Source organism: Scyliorhinus canicula, unplaced genomic scaffold (genome assembly GCF_902713615.1).
Source record: "Scyliorhinus canicula unplaced genomic scaffold, sScyCan1.1, whole genome shotgun sequence".
Classification (NCBI taxonomy): domain Eukaryota; kingdom Metazoa; phylum Chordata; class Chondrichthyes; order Carcharhiniformes; family Scyliorhinidae; genus Scyliorhinus; species Scyliorhinus canicula.
This window is the reverse complement of record NW_024055456.1, coordinates 106,090-118,927: the sequence shown is the minus strand read 5'-3', so window position 1 is coordinate 118,927 and position 12,838 is coordinate 106,090. Positions and strand designations below refer to the sequence as shown.

The 12,838-nt window shown below is 46.2% G+C and overlaps 1 long non-coding RNA gene across 1 annotated transcript; it reads left to right on the top strand.

Moving 5' to 3' along the window:
* The first annotated feature begins 10,174 nt into the window (after positions 1-10,174).
* Positions 10,175-11,495, top strand: LOC119959550. Its single transcript, XR_005459225.1, has 2 exons — positions 10,175-10,223; positions 11,006-11,495. It is a non-coding gene; the product is annotated as an uncharacterized LOC119959550 (long non-coding RNA).
* The last annotated feature ends 1,343 nt before the right edge of the window (positions 11,496-12,838 follow it).

Below are 12,838 nucleotides of genomic sequence, written 5' to 3'. Positions count from 1 at the left end.
CGTGCACAGGGTTTGGAAAGAAACGGGCAGCAAAGATTTCATCAATTTAGTGTCCCTTTCTGACACAAACATCAACAGTAGTAAAAACTATGCCCTACCAGATCCAGTTTAAAATTCTGGGAAACATTAGTGTCTTCTTGTGTATTTCAATACACCCTCAATCCATTCAGTGGCTGCATTTAAACAGGAACAAAACTACTCCAGCACCAGAGGGCACCACCTTCAAACATGGGGATGATGAAGTTCCGTGACGGCATCGCCAAAACCAATAGACGTCGTGGTCTGAGTGATGTCACAAAGGGCATGGCCCCCTGCAGTGTGTGGTGGAACATTGAGCTAAACAGAGCCCGGGTTCCCTCTCTCCTCAGTCTCTGGCTCATCCCATTCCTATTCTCTCAGTCAGACATGTTTCTGTTAATACTGGCGGCGTTGTTGGACGGTAAGTAATGGATAATGTTCATCAAGCCAGATTAGCGGGTGATAGATTGCAATAACATTGAATAGAATTAACGATCAGAAATATCCACATGATGAGGGTTTATTTTCCGCAAACTCACAGATATAGGAAATAAATGAAAATCGCTTATTGTCGCAAGTAGGCTTCAAATAAAGTTACTGTGAGAAGCCACATTCCAGCGCCTGTTCAGGGAGGCTGGTACGGGAATTGAACCGTGCTGCTGGCCTGTCTTGGTCTGCTTTCAAAGCCAGCGATTTAGCCCTGCGCTAAACCAGCCGCTAATTTAGGTGAATTATGTTTAAACTATTGATATTTCATTTCTCTCCCTTTACAGGCGGGCTAAGCGCAGATCCAGTAACTCAATCACCGGTGACAGACACCGTGTCAGAAGGGGGTTCGGTGCGGCTGGATTGTGAATATGCAGACTCGAATATGCTGTACATGCAATGGTATCATAAGAAAGCGGCACAGCGACCAATCTGGATAATTACCAATGCATTTGCTCTGATGGAAGATGAAGTTTCAGGACGATATCTGGCGGCTGCTGACAAGTCTAAACAGAACGGTTACCTCAATATAAGCGGCCTCAGTGTGGATGACGGGGCGGTCTATTACTGTGCAGTGAGGCACAGCGTTAGATAGCAGCTGGTGCCCCGTACAGAAACCTCAGCGAGTATTCACAGCTCCACTGAATATGCTTTCCTGCTCCTGTCTGCGGGAATTGTTTAATCCCGTATTCACGAATACAGTTAGTTCTATTTATCAGACAGTTATATTGGTGTCTCTGCTCTTCTGCGGGTGAACAGATGAGCAATTTGGAAATCACGCGACTCATTTCCATGCCGCAATGTACATGGTAAATTAAAACGTGGAATACCCGGGTACCAGCAGCGGTAATAACAGCTCTCAGATGTGGAAATAATACAGCCGGAAATTATTGTTTGCTCTTCCAGAACCGTTAACTCAGATGAGCCCAATCCCACTGAGCCTGCCCTGGAATAAAACAGAGAATGTGTCAAACTCTGCTGTTGTATTTAACACAGGAAATTCAGAATAAGAAATTCAACAGGACATCACAGAGCAAGACGAGTATTATTATCATGTAGGACCATGGTGTCTGCTTTGGGCTTCATTAGAAAATCGATTCTTCGATCGAAAACACATCTATTGCCTGCTGCTAGCTAGAGAGTCACTCAGATACGGGACTTGCTTCAGAGAGGCGCGGCTCACGGTGAGCGCTAAAAACTACAAGTCATGAAGGCCCGGGACCGCCACAGCCTTGTATTTGTATCATCCGTACAGATTTTTGCTGCACTGTCACGAGGTGGGGGGTCCAATATTACTGACGCTGCCTTTCACCCGAGTGCCTCTGGTAGTCAGAGGATTGGCCGTCTCTGCTGAAATGAACAGAGTCTGTTCTGATCGTCAGTACCCCGATCCTGCTGCTACATTGAGTCGTCTACACCATTGTAGATCCTTCCTCTTCATGCGGTCAGACAGCTGTGCTGGACTTCGGTCGATAACAAGATGTACTTATGTATTTATCTGTATGCGAGGCATAGTAAGATCATCTATACCTTTCTGCTGCACGGATTCCGTCCCATCAGATGAAACATGAACGGTGCAGGCTGCTGACTGTATCGGTCAGGATCTATTGTATTGACTGAACTGTTGAGTGACGTCACTGTCCTCTTCGACCCTTGTTCCAGCCTCCCCGCTGTTCCCCTGGGTCCTGGTGGCTCCAGTCTGACAGAAACCAAAAGAAAATATAAAATTCAGCATCAGCCTCATATTGACCAACATAACGGCCACTCCCATTATTATTATTATTATTATTTAATTATCAGTGATATCAGGTTACACAGTGAGGGGAGAATGGGGAGTTTGCAATGAGGGAAATACCGAGAAGTGAGATGATGTTGAGGAGATCTGAGAGGCGATTCCCTCGATAATTCCTGAATTAGATGCTGTCAGGAAATTACCTGTCAGAGCAGAAATACAGATTCAGGAGCCACTGCACGGCTGCTCAAACCAATGACAGGAATAGAGCAGCGACAGCAATGTCTAGAATATCACAATGGTGTTCGAGCGAGAGAAACAAACGGAAACTGTGACTGGGGACACCGCAGATTCAAAGCTGAGACAAAATGTGCGGCGGTTATCAGCTGCTGTCGCAAGTGAGGGAGGGAAACAGCGACAGTTGACCATCCTGCACCTGCTCACTGCTCAAGTCACTGAGAACAATAGAGAAGGAAGACACTTCCCTCCAACGAGAAGGGATCTGATACAACTGACCCTCCCTGCCACTATTTCGTACAATCATAGGATCTGCAGTGCAGAAGCAGGCCACCCGGCCCATCGAGTTCGCAATGCCCCTGGAAACAGCATTCCACCCAAGCCCACGCCTCCACCTCATCGCAGCAACCTAACACAACCTTTGTGGGCATTTAGCATGGCAAATACACCTAACCTGCACATCTTTGAATTCTGCGGGAAACCAGAGCACCCGGAAGAAACCGACGCAGACACGGGGAGAACGTGCAGACTCCGCACAGACAGTGACCCAGCCGGGAATAGAACCTGGACCCTGAAGCTGTGAATCCATTGTGCTAATCACTATGCTACCGTGCCGCCCACATACGTACACGGCGCTGTCAGAAATCATTGTGTTCCTGATCGTTAGCTCGGTCGTCTTGTCCTTTGAATATTTGACATACACAGGATTGAGACAGAAGATTCCAGCGATGGTTTCCGGAGATTTAGCATAGTTTTCAGGCATAAACATTAACAGTAACAAAGACAGTATCTAATCAGCTCCAATTTAGATGTTTGGGTCACATTCGAATATTGGTATGTTTTGCAGCAAACCCTGAACCCACTCACTAGGACAATTCGATTTAACAGAATTTGCCAGCAGAGGGCGCCGAATTCAAGCACGGGCGTCATAAATCCACGTGATGTTTTCTTTAAACCTGTTTGGCTGGGGGGCCAGTGAGGTCACAACCCCCCCCCCCCCCCCTTCCTGCACTGTAACGCCTCCCCCTCCTCAATGAGTTGAGCAGACCCGGGGCTCCCTCTCCCTCACAATCTCTGAGCGAGATTCAGTCTGACATGTTTCTGATAATACTGGCGGCGCTGTGGTACGGTAAGTCCTGGATAATAAACATCGAGGCAGATTAGCATATTAATACAGATCGATGGCAATATAATTGCGCTCGAAAATATCGATATGATGCGCAGTTGGGAGGTTTCACAAACTCTCCCAGACACAGGCAAATTTGCATCAGTTGATATTTAATCCTCTACGTTCACAGGCGGACTGTGCGCAGATCCAGTAACTCAGTTACCGGTGATAATAACCGCATCGGAAGGAGATTCGGTGCTGTTGAATTGTGACTATTCAGACAAGAATATGGACTTCATGCTATGGTATCAGCAGAAACCGGCACAACAACCGAGATGGATCATCACTAGCACTCTAGCATTGAAGAAAGAAACAGTTTCAGGACGATATCAGGCGGTTGCTGACAAGTCTAAACAGAAAGGTTCCCTCAATATAAGCGGCCTCAGTGTGGAGGACGAGGCGGTCTATTACTGTGCAGTGAGGCACAGCGTTAGAGAGCAGCTAGAGCACCGTACAAAAACCTCAGCGAGTCTGTACAGCTTCACTAAGGTTCCTTCTGCCCGAAGCATTTGATCCCCGTTGTTCGAACGCTGTCAGGTGTATTTACCAGGCTTTGTTTAATGCTTCCACCCTTGTGCCGATCAACAAAGGAGCCGTTTGGAGAATGTTGAGGCTTATCATGCTGCGATATATACAGTAACATTAATCACGGAATATCCACCAAGCTGCACAGGGAAGATCTCACATGTGGAATTAGTTTAGCCGGAAAGTACGGCTAGCCTTAACTCAGCTGAGCCCAGGGACACCGACTCGTCGGCACCCGGTATTTAACGAAATGCAGAATGGATCAGGGGGACGCGGTGGCAAAGTGGTATTGTCACTGGACTAGCAATGCAGACACCGAGAGTAATGATATGGGGTTGACTCTTAACTGCCCCCTCATGAGCGATTCGCGATGAACCAAAAAACAAATTCCTGCGATACTTAACACATGAAATGTACAATAGCAGAGATTCACCTCACAACATCAGGGGCAGCACGGTGGCACAGTGGTTAGCATTGCTGCCTACGGCGCTGAGGACCCGGGTTCGAATCCTGGCCCTGGGTCACTGTCTGTGTGGAGTTTCACCCCCACAACCCAAAGATCAGCAACTTAGGTGGATTGGCCACGCTAAATTGCCCCTTAATTGGAAAAAGTAATTGGGTACTCTAACTTAGGGGTAGCATGGTGGTTAGCATCAATGCTTCACAGCTCCAGGGTCCCAGGTTCGATTCCCGGCTGGGTCACTGTCTGTGTGGAGTCTGCACGTCCTCCCCGTGTGTGCGTGGGTTTCCTCCGGGTGCTCCGGTTTCCTCCCACAGTCCAAAGATGTGCGGGTTAGGTGAATTGGCCATGCTAAATTGCCCGTAGTGTAAAGGTTAATGGGGGGATTGTTGGGTTAGGGGTATGTGGGTTTAAGTGGGGTGATCATTGCTCGGCACAACATCGAGGGCCGAAGGACCTGTACTGTTCTATGTTCTAACACGGCTAGCACTATCAGTCTGTGACATGGGGAGCAGATGATGCCGGGTTTAGGCTTGAATACAAATCGACTTGTCGATCGATCATGTAAATAAAAGCAAATTATTGCTGGAATCTGAAAACCTGGACAATCTCAGCAGGTCTGGCAGCATCTGTGCAGGGAGAAGGGAGCTAACGTTTCGAGTCTGAGTGACTCTTTGTCAAAGCTGAGAATTCGGATGTTGAGTTGATTAAGGATTTACATACGGAGCCACAAATGTGTCCCAGAAATCTAAATTGCAGCTTTTTAGACACCGTCTTCCTTAATGTTGATATTTATGTAAGAAAATGATGAGGGGCATAGATAGGGTAGATAGGAGGGAACTTAGTAGATGGGTCAATAACCAGGGTGCAGAGATTTAAGTTAAGGGGCAGGATTTAGAGGAGATTTGAGGAAACAATTTTACCCAGAGGGTGATGGGAATCTGGAACTCACTGCGTGTTGGAGTGGTAGAGGCGGGAAGGCTCATAGCATTTAATAAACACTTCAAACGCCATAGCATACAAGGCTATGGGCCAACTGCTGGATAATTGAATTAGGATAGAAAGGTGCTTGATGGCCAGCGCATGCACACTGGGCCGGAGGGCCTCTTTCTGAGCTGTAAAGCCATATGGCTCTATGACTCTAAGTGGAAAGGTGAAAACGTCTAGGGAGGGAATTCCAGAGCTTTGTGTCGAGGCAGCTGAAGGCACGGCCAGCGATGATGCAGTGATTAAAGTCGGAGGTGAAGGCAGTTAGTTCCAGATTCCCACCACCGGCTGGATGACAACGTTTTTCCTCAAATCCCCTCGAAATCTCCAACTCCTTATCTTTAATCTGTGCCCATTGGTTATCACCTAAGGTGAAAAGTTTCTTCCCATCTATGTCCCTCATAGGAAGGACAGTCATTGTTCCTTTGAAATTCTCCTTATAACCAAACTCTTTGACCAAACTTGTGATCACATGACCGAATATGCTCATAGTTCCTGTGACACCCCTTGGGAGATTTTATTGTGTGAAAACCCTCGACAGTGATTTAAGTTGCTGCATTTATTGTCACTCAGTGAGACCTGATAGGTTACTGAGTGAGGGAGTCTGTATAGTTTACTGAGTGAGGGAGTCTGTATAGTTTACTGAGTGAGTGAGTCTGTACACCAGGATATGAACAAGAAGCAGGAGTTAAGGTATCGCAGATCGATTCATCAATACAATATATTTTATGAATGCGAGTTGCAATCATAAACTGGTATAACTGTGCAGGTGGGTCTCACTATTTATGTTTCTGAGAGTTTGTTATAATTGTTGCTAAGCTCACTATGGAAACTGAACAATATGGGGGGGGCTCCTGCTGAGCTATAGTTGGAACTGCCAGTGTGGGGTTTTTGTACGGGATTCACTATATCTCTAGCAGTGTGGGCTTCATGGCACAGAAATACACGGTGCTGTCGGAGATCATTGTATTACTGATCGTTAGCTCGGTAGTCTTGTTCTTTTTATCAAACGTCGAAGAAAACCGATCGGTGAGTTCGGTGTTCCTTTGCACATTCAGCCCAATAATTCGAAGCATGTAGCTTGGAGCTTTCCCGGGCTGCTGACTGTACCAGTACACAAAAGGGTTAGCATCGCTTGTTTCTACGGTGCAGGTTAATGTGACTTCACTTTCCTCTTCAGCCGTTATTTCAGGTTCCTTTTAGTCCACGGAGTCTTGGTGGCTCCATTCTAACAGAAGCAACAGCGATAATGACAATCAGAGGCAGCCTCATATTAGGCAATAAAATAATCAGCAAAAGAATCTCTGTCATTTTACCAACAATAACATCTGGGTTACACACTCAGGAAGACAATGGAGTGCTACTGGGATGGAAATACTTACTTAGAAGTGAGATAATGATGAGGAGCGAAGCGAGACCGTCGCTCATGATACTTTGAGTTTGTAACTCTACAATGAGAGAAACCATCTGTCAGAGACAGAAATACAGATCCCCGTCACACTGCACTGCTGATCCGACCAATGAGAGGAATGAACGAGCAGCAGCAACCTCTCCAGTAACACAATTGAGTCAGAGTGAGAGCAGCAACCGGAAGCTGTGGGCGGGGATACCGCAGTCTGAATATTGAGTGAAGTGTGCGGTGACTCTCAGCTGCACTCGGCAGTGATGGAGCGGAAATAGCGACGGTTCAATGTTCCCTACTCCGTGACCATCCTGCACCTGCTCATCGTGCAAGGCACTCAGAAGAAATAGATCGGGAGGGAGATGAATGGACGAGAATCTAGAAACTACTAGTCAGCGATGAGGCCACACGATCTATATTTCCCGATACACTTTGAAATCATTATCTTATTCTTCTTTCAGAAACAGCATTTTCTACATACCCCAGTTATTCCCGTTACATTTGTGTAGTTACTTCTTAACTTTATTGTTGAATATTCTTCTGCCTTTATTTAGATCCGCCCTCGATAGTTTAACAAATCGCAGTGTAATAGACGGAATTTTCCTGGTCTTTATTTCTCATCAATCGTTGAATTATCTAAGGATCTGCTCGAGGAAACAGCTCCGTGTGATCTTCATTAACAATCCACTGACATTTCAGCAGCTCCGTTCAGTCTCTCCTTTACGTTCTTTGACCTAAGGAGAGGCGGCCGTGTGGCGCCATCATCAGTTTCCCTGCCTCAGGCCCCTTAGTCGTCGAGTTTTACAGCAAAGAACAGGCCCTTTGGCCCATTGTGTTTGCCCCGGCCATCAAGTATCCATCTAATCTAAAGCAATTTCCTCGCACTTGGTCCGTAGCTTTGTATGTTATGGCGTTTCAAGTCCTCATCTCAACGCTTCTTAAGTGTTGTGAGTGTTCCCACCTCTGGAACACAGTTAGTGTGTTCCAGGTTCTCACTACGCTTAAATTCCTTCCAAATTCCTACCCCTTACCTTAAATCTATGCCGCCTGGTTTTTGCCCGCTCTACTGAGGGGGAAAATTTCTTCCTATCTATGTTCCTCAGAATTTTGAACACCTCGATCAGATCCTCCGCAACATTCTCTGCTTTAAGGGCAATAATCCCAGCCTATTCAGCCTCTTTTCACAACTGAAACACTCCTGCCCAGAAAACTTCCTGATTAATCTCCTCTGCACCTTCTCTGGTGCAATCATATTCTTTCTATAATGTGACCAGATGTGCAGAAAATACTCCAGCTGCGGGCTAGCCAGCATTCTATACAGCTCCATAATAACCTCCCTACTCTTCTAGTCCATGCCTCGGGGCTGGGAGGGGAGTTCTATAGCAGATGGTATGTGTGGGCACCTCACCTGGACATCAAGGGGTTGTGATGCTAGGTGCCAGTGAGCTCTGAGGAGCAAGCACAAAGACCAGTGCGTGCAAGGTGCCAGCCAGCCATGTGTTTGGGGAATTGGACTTCAGGGGTGGCAGGCGGACCTGATGCCAAGAGAGAGGTGGTAACTTACCCCTGCAGGTCACTGGAGGTCATTGGTCTTTTTCCTACATTGGACGACGGTCCCCCTTGCCATGCTGTCACACTGACAGTCGTTGTCACAGCCTCCTAGGTGGTATTGGTGCCTCTGCTGCTGGCCCTCTGACCCCCCCCCCCCCCCGCCCCGCCCCCCCCCCCCCCCGGAACAGGATGTCCCATCTCATGCATCCACAGCACCGAGAAGCTTGGCCAGGTGTAGGCATCGCCAAAGGGAGGGGCAGCTCTACATATTGCTATGTTTCTGCGTTGACTGCAGTGAATGGTGAGGGAGCATTTAAGAGCAGCCGGCTCCCCTCCTTAGATGAGGTGCGCATCCAGCGAATCTGACGGCGTGGTAGCCAGTAATGGTGAGAAGCTCTTGGGGGCTACTTTCCAACACCGAGTGCCCTTAAAGACGGGCTGCGATCTCGCAAATGCGGCCATTGAGAAACATCCTGTCAATTGCGCCCCAAACGACACTTTGTTCCCCATTAAATCACGCGACAGGTTGATTTATTTTATCGTGACACTGCTAAAATAACACTAATCGAAAGGGAAAAAAATATATTCATATAACATGACCTTCTCGCATCTCTCAAAATCACCTCCAAGCACTTAGTGCATATCCAATGAATTTCTGAAATATACGTTGTCTCATTAATCTCCTCTGCACCTCTCTGGTGCAATCGCATCCTTCCCATAATGTGACGACCAGATGTGCACAAAATACTCCATCTTGTGGCTAACCAGCGTTTTATACAGCTCCATAACAACTTCCCTACTCTTATATTCCATGCGTCGGCTAATATAGACAAACATCCCATATGTCATCCTCACCACCTTAAGTCATTGTCCTGTTGCCTTCGGGGGTCTACGGACATGAACCCAAGCTTCCCCCTTGCTTCTATACTTCTTGGCGTCCTGCCGTTCATTGTGTATTTTCTTGCATTGTTAGTCCTCCCAAAATGCATCATCTCATTCTTTTCAGGGTTAAATTTCATTTGCCACTGTTCTGCCCATCTCACCCGTCCGTCTACATCATCCTGCAATCTAAACCTTTCCTCCTCGCTATTTAGAACACCGCCCATTTTCATGTTGTCGGCGAACAATGGCTGGGGATGGCTCAGGGGACTGGAAAGCCAGAACGCACTGGATTCCTGATCCAGCTCTGGGATAGGTGTGAACGGACTCCCAGTGCAATGGATTGGACCTGGGTCAGAGAAAGTAATAATGAGCAGAATCCAGATTTAAATAGTCAAATCTCATTCCTGACATTGATGTTTTGATATACAAATCAATAATTACAGTGTTAATGTAAGCCTACTTGTGACATTAAAGATTATTATATTATAAACCTTAAGTCCATCCAGTAACCTCCATTCGGAAACGGATTGAACAGAATCCACCAGCAGAGGGCGCAAAGCCCAAGCATGATGATTGGAAAGTCACATGAAACCAACAACAGAGGTATCCTCAGAGATGTCACAATGGGCCTGACCCCCTGCTGTGACTGGGCGGAACAATGAGCTGAACAGAACCCGGGTTCTCTCGCCTTCCAAAAATCTGACTCATTTCATTCCCATTCACTGAGCGATTCAATCAGACACGTTTCTCATAATACTGGCGGTGCTCTTGAACAGTAAGTAATACATTATACTCATCAGTACAGTTTAACAGATTGATGAGAATTTACGCACACTCATACAATTAATAGAGGTTTACCTCCATCAGCCGGGTTAATTTCATCCCAGCCCCACGGAGAACAAACATTGGCAGATTTGTTTATCCTTCTGCTCTTTTGATGCTCTACATTGACAGGCAGACTATTTGCAGAAGCCGTGTTTAAATGGGCTTCATGTCCCTCCCGCTCGATTTCTTCTCAGTGGCTTGAACAGTGAGCAGGTGCAGGATGGTCACAGTCTTCTGCAGATTCATCCCTTCCTATTTCTGCTCCGAGTGCAGCTGAGAGTCAGCACACATGTCACTCTGAGTCTGCGGTATCCCCGCCCACAGCTTGCGGTTGCTGCTCTCGCTCTGACCCAATTGTGTCAGTGGAGAAGTTGCTGTCGCTGCCATTGGCTGGATCAGCAGTGCAGTGTGACGGGGGTCTGCATTTCTGCCTCTGCCATTGGCTGGATGAGCAATGCAGTGTGACGGGGATCTGTATTTCTGTCTCTGGCAGAGCATTCCTCTCACTGCAGAGTTCCAGACTCAGGAAGGATGATGGGGAACCGGCTCGCTCAGATGCTCATCATTATCTCACTTCTCAGTAAGTATTTCCTTCCCAGTAAAACTCCATTCTCCTCCTGGCTGCTGTAACCCAGATGTTATTGCTGGTGAAAACAATAATGATGGTGAAGATTAAGTTGATCAATTTGAGGCTAATATTGATTGTTGCTCTTAATCTAATTTTTATGTCAGATTGGAGCCACAGTGGAGCAGCCGAATGCTGAAATAAAGATTGAAGAGGAAAGTAATGTCACACTAACCTGCAACTTGAAGACAATCACTTCTAACCAGTATGTGTACTGGTACAGCCAGAGTCCCGGGAAGTCTCCACAATACATTCTTCATGTTCTGGGGAAGAACATTTACAGACAATTATAGGCAACACGCTGATGTCTGATCGCGCACTGTATCTTTGTGCCTTGCAGCCCCTACATTGCTACAGATATAGCGGGTCCCGTACAAAAACCCAACAGTCAGAGTTCCAGTTAGTGCTCAGCAAAGAAACAATAATCCAGCCTCCATAGTGACAGTCACAGTAGGAGACCATTAGAAAATTGCAACAAATCGCGCCCTACTGCACAGTACCCCAGATGTGATCCCACTCATACCCTCTATAACTGAAGCATAACCTCCATGTTTTTGTGATGAATTCACCTCACAATAAACAACAATATTCTCATTATTTGCTACACCTGGAAACTGACGTTTGTGATTCACGCACTTGGACACCCAGATCCCTCTGAATCTCAGTCCACTGCAATTCCTCAGATAATCAGCTATACAGATAATTCCTCAGATAATTTGTGTATCTACTTCCCAAACTTAAAAAAATAATATTTTCCAGATTATATTCTGTTCGCCAGATCTTTGACTATTCACTTACCCTGTCCATGCCCTTTTATAGACCCCTCAGGACCTCTTGAACATTTACTTTCCTACATCTCTCTCTGTGGTCAGCAGACTGAGCAACTATACCGTCCAAGTCATTTATCTAAATTGTAAACATTCGAAGCCCTAGTACTCACCACATCCTGACAAACAGAAAAACAATCCAGTTTGATGTTCGTTGTGGATTTCAGGAAAAGGTTACAGAAACACAGATCCCGGGACTCCTGCTGAGGCAGCAATAACAAACTGGGAAAGATCTCCGCTATCACAGGGCAGAAAATGTGTACAGAGTTTGAACAAGCTGTCGTCAGGACGGCAGCTCGCAGCGTTACCGCATGTACTTTGTCGATAATTTGCAGTTGATAACAGGAAATACTTTGGGACCTGCTCGCCCTCTGGCGGGGTTCCCAGTGGGAGAGATTTACATGGGCAGGAGGGATGAAATGGTGTACATTTACTTTTTGGGCAATATCCAATGGCAATTCTTCAAAAGCCGTTTTTCAAACTATAAACTGTCGAATTATCAAAGAAGATTGAATGATGTTAAAAAAGGCCGTTTTACATTATTTATGAGTCACTTCATTTATAATTTTACCTGATCGTTAACTCTAATTTTACCTGATCGTTATTTTTCACTTTTTTACATTTTTCTTTTCATTGTTTCAGAATGTTCTGTGCTGTTTACGTATTCTTTTTTCACTCGTTCCGATTTGTGGCGGAATGTGGCGACTAGGGGCTTTTCACAGTAACTTCATTTGAAGCCTACTCGTGACAATAAGCGATTTTCATTTCATTTTCATTTCATTTCATTTCATTTTCATTTACATGTTGACGTTTCCCTTTTCTTCGACATGTGTTCAACTCTCTTCATATTTCACCCTCTTTAAATCTTCCGCTTCTATATACGTGTTGTTGTCATTCCCGCTTCCCATGGAATACAACACCCCGCTTCATGAAACGCCGATATTGCAGAAGCGAAGCGGCTTTGTAAGACGGTGCAGGTTTTTGTATGGGGTCTCCCTCTGTTAGTTACACTGTGCCTCACAGCGCAGAGATAGGTGGCAGCGTCTGTAACATGCGCCTCTCTCACAGTCAGGATACTGAGCTTGTTGTCTCCACCGATTGAAGCTGCAATTC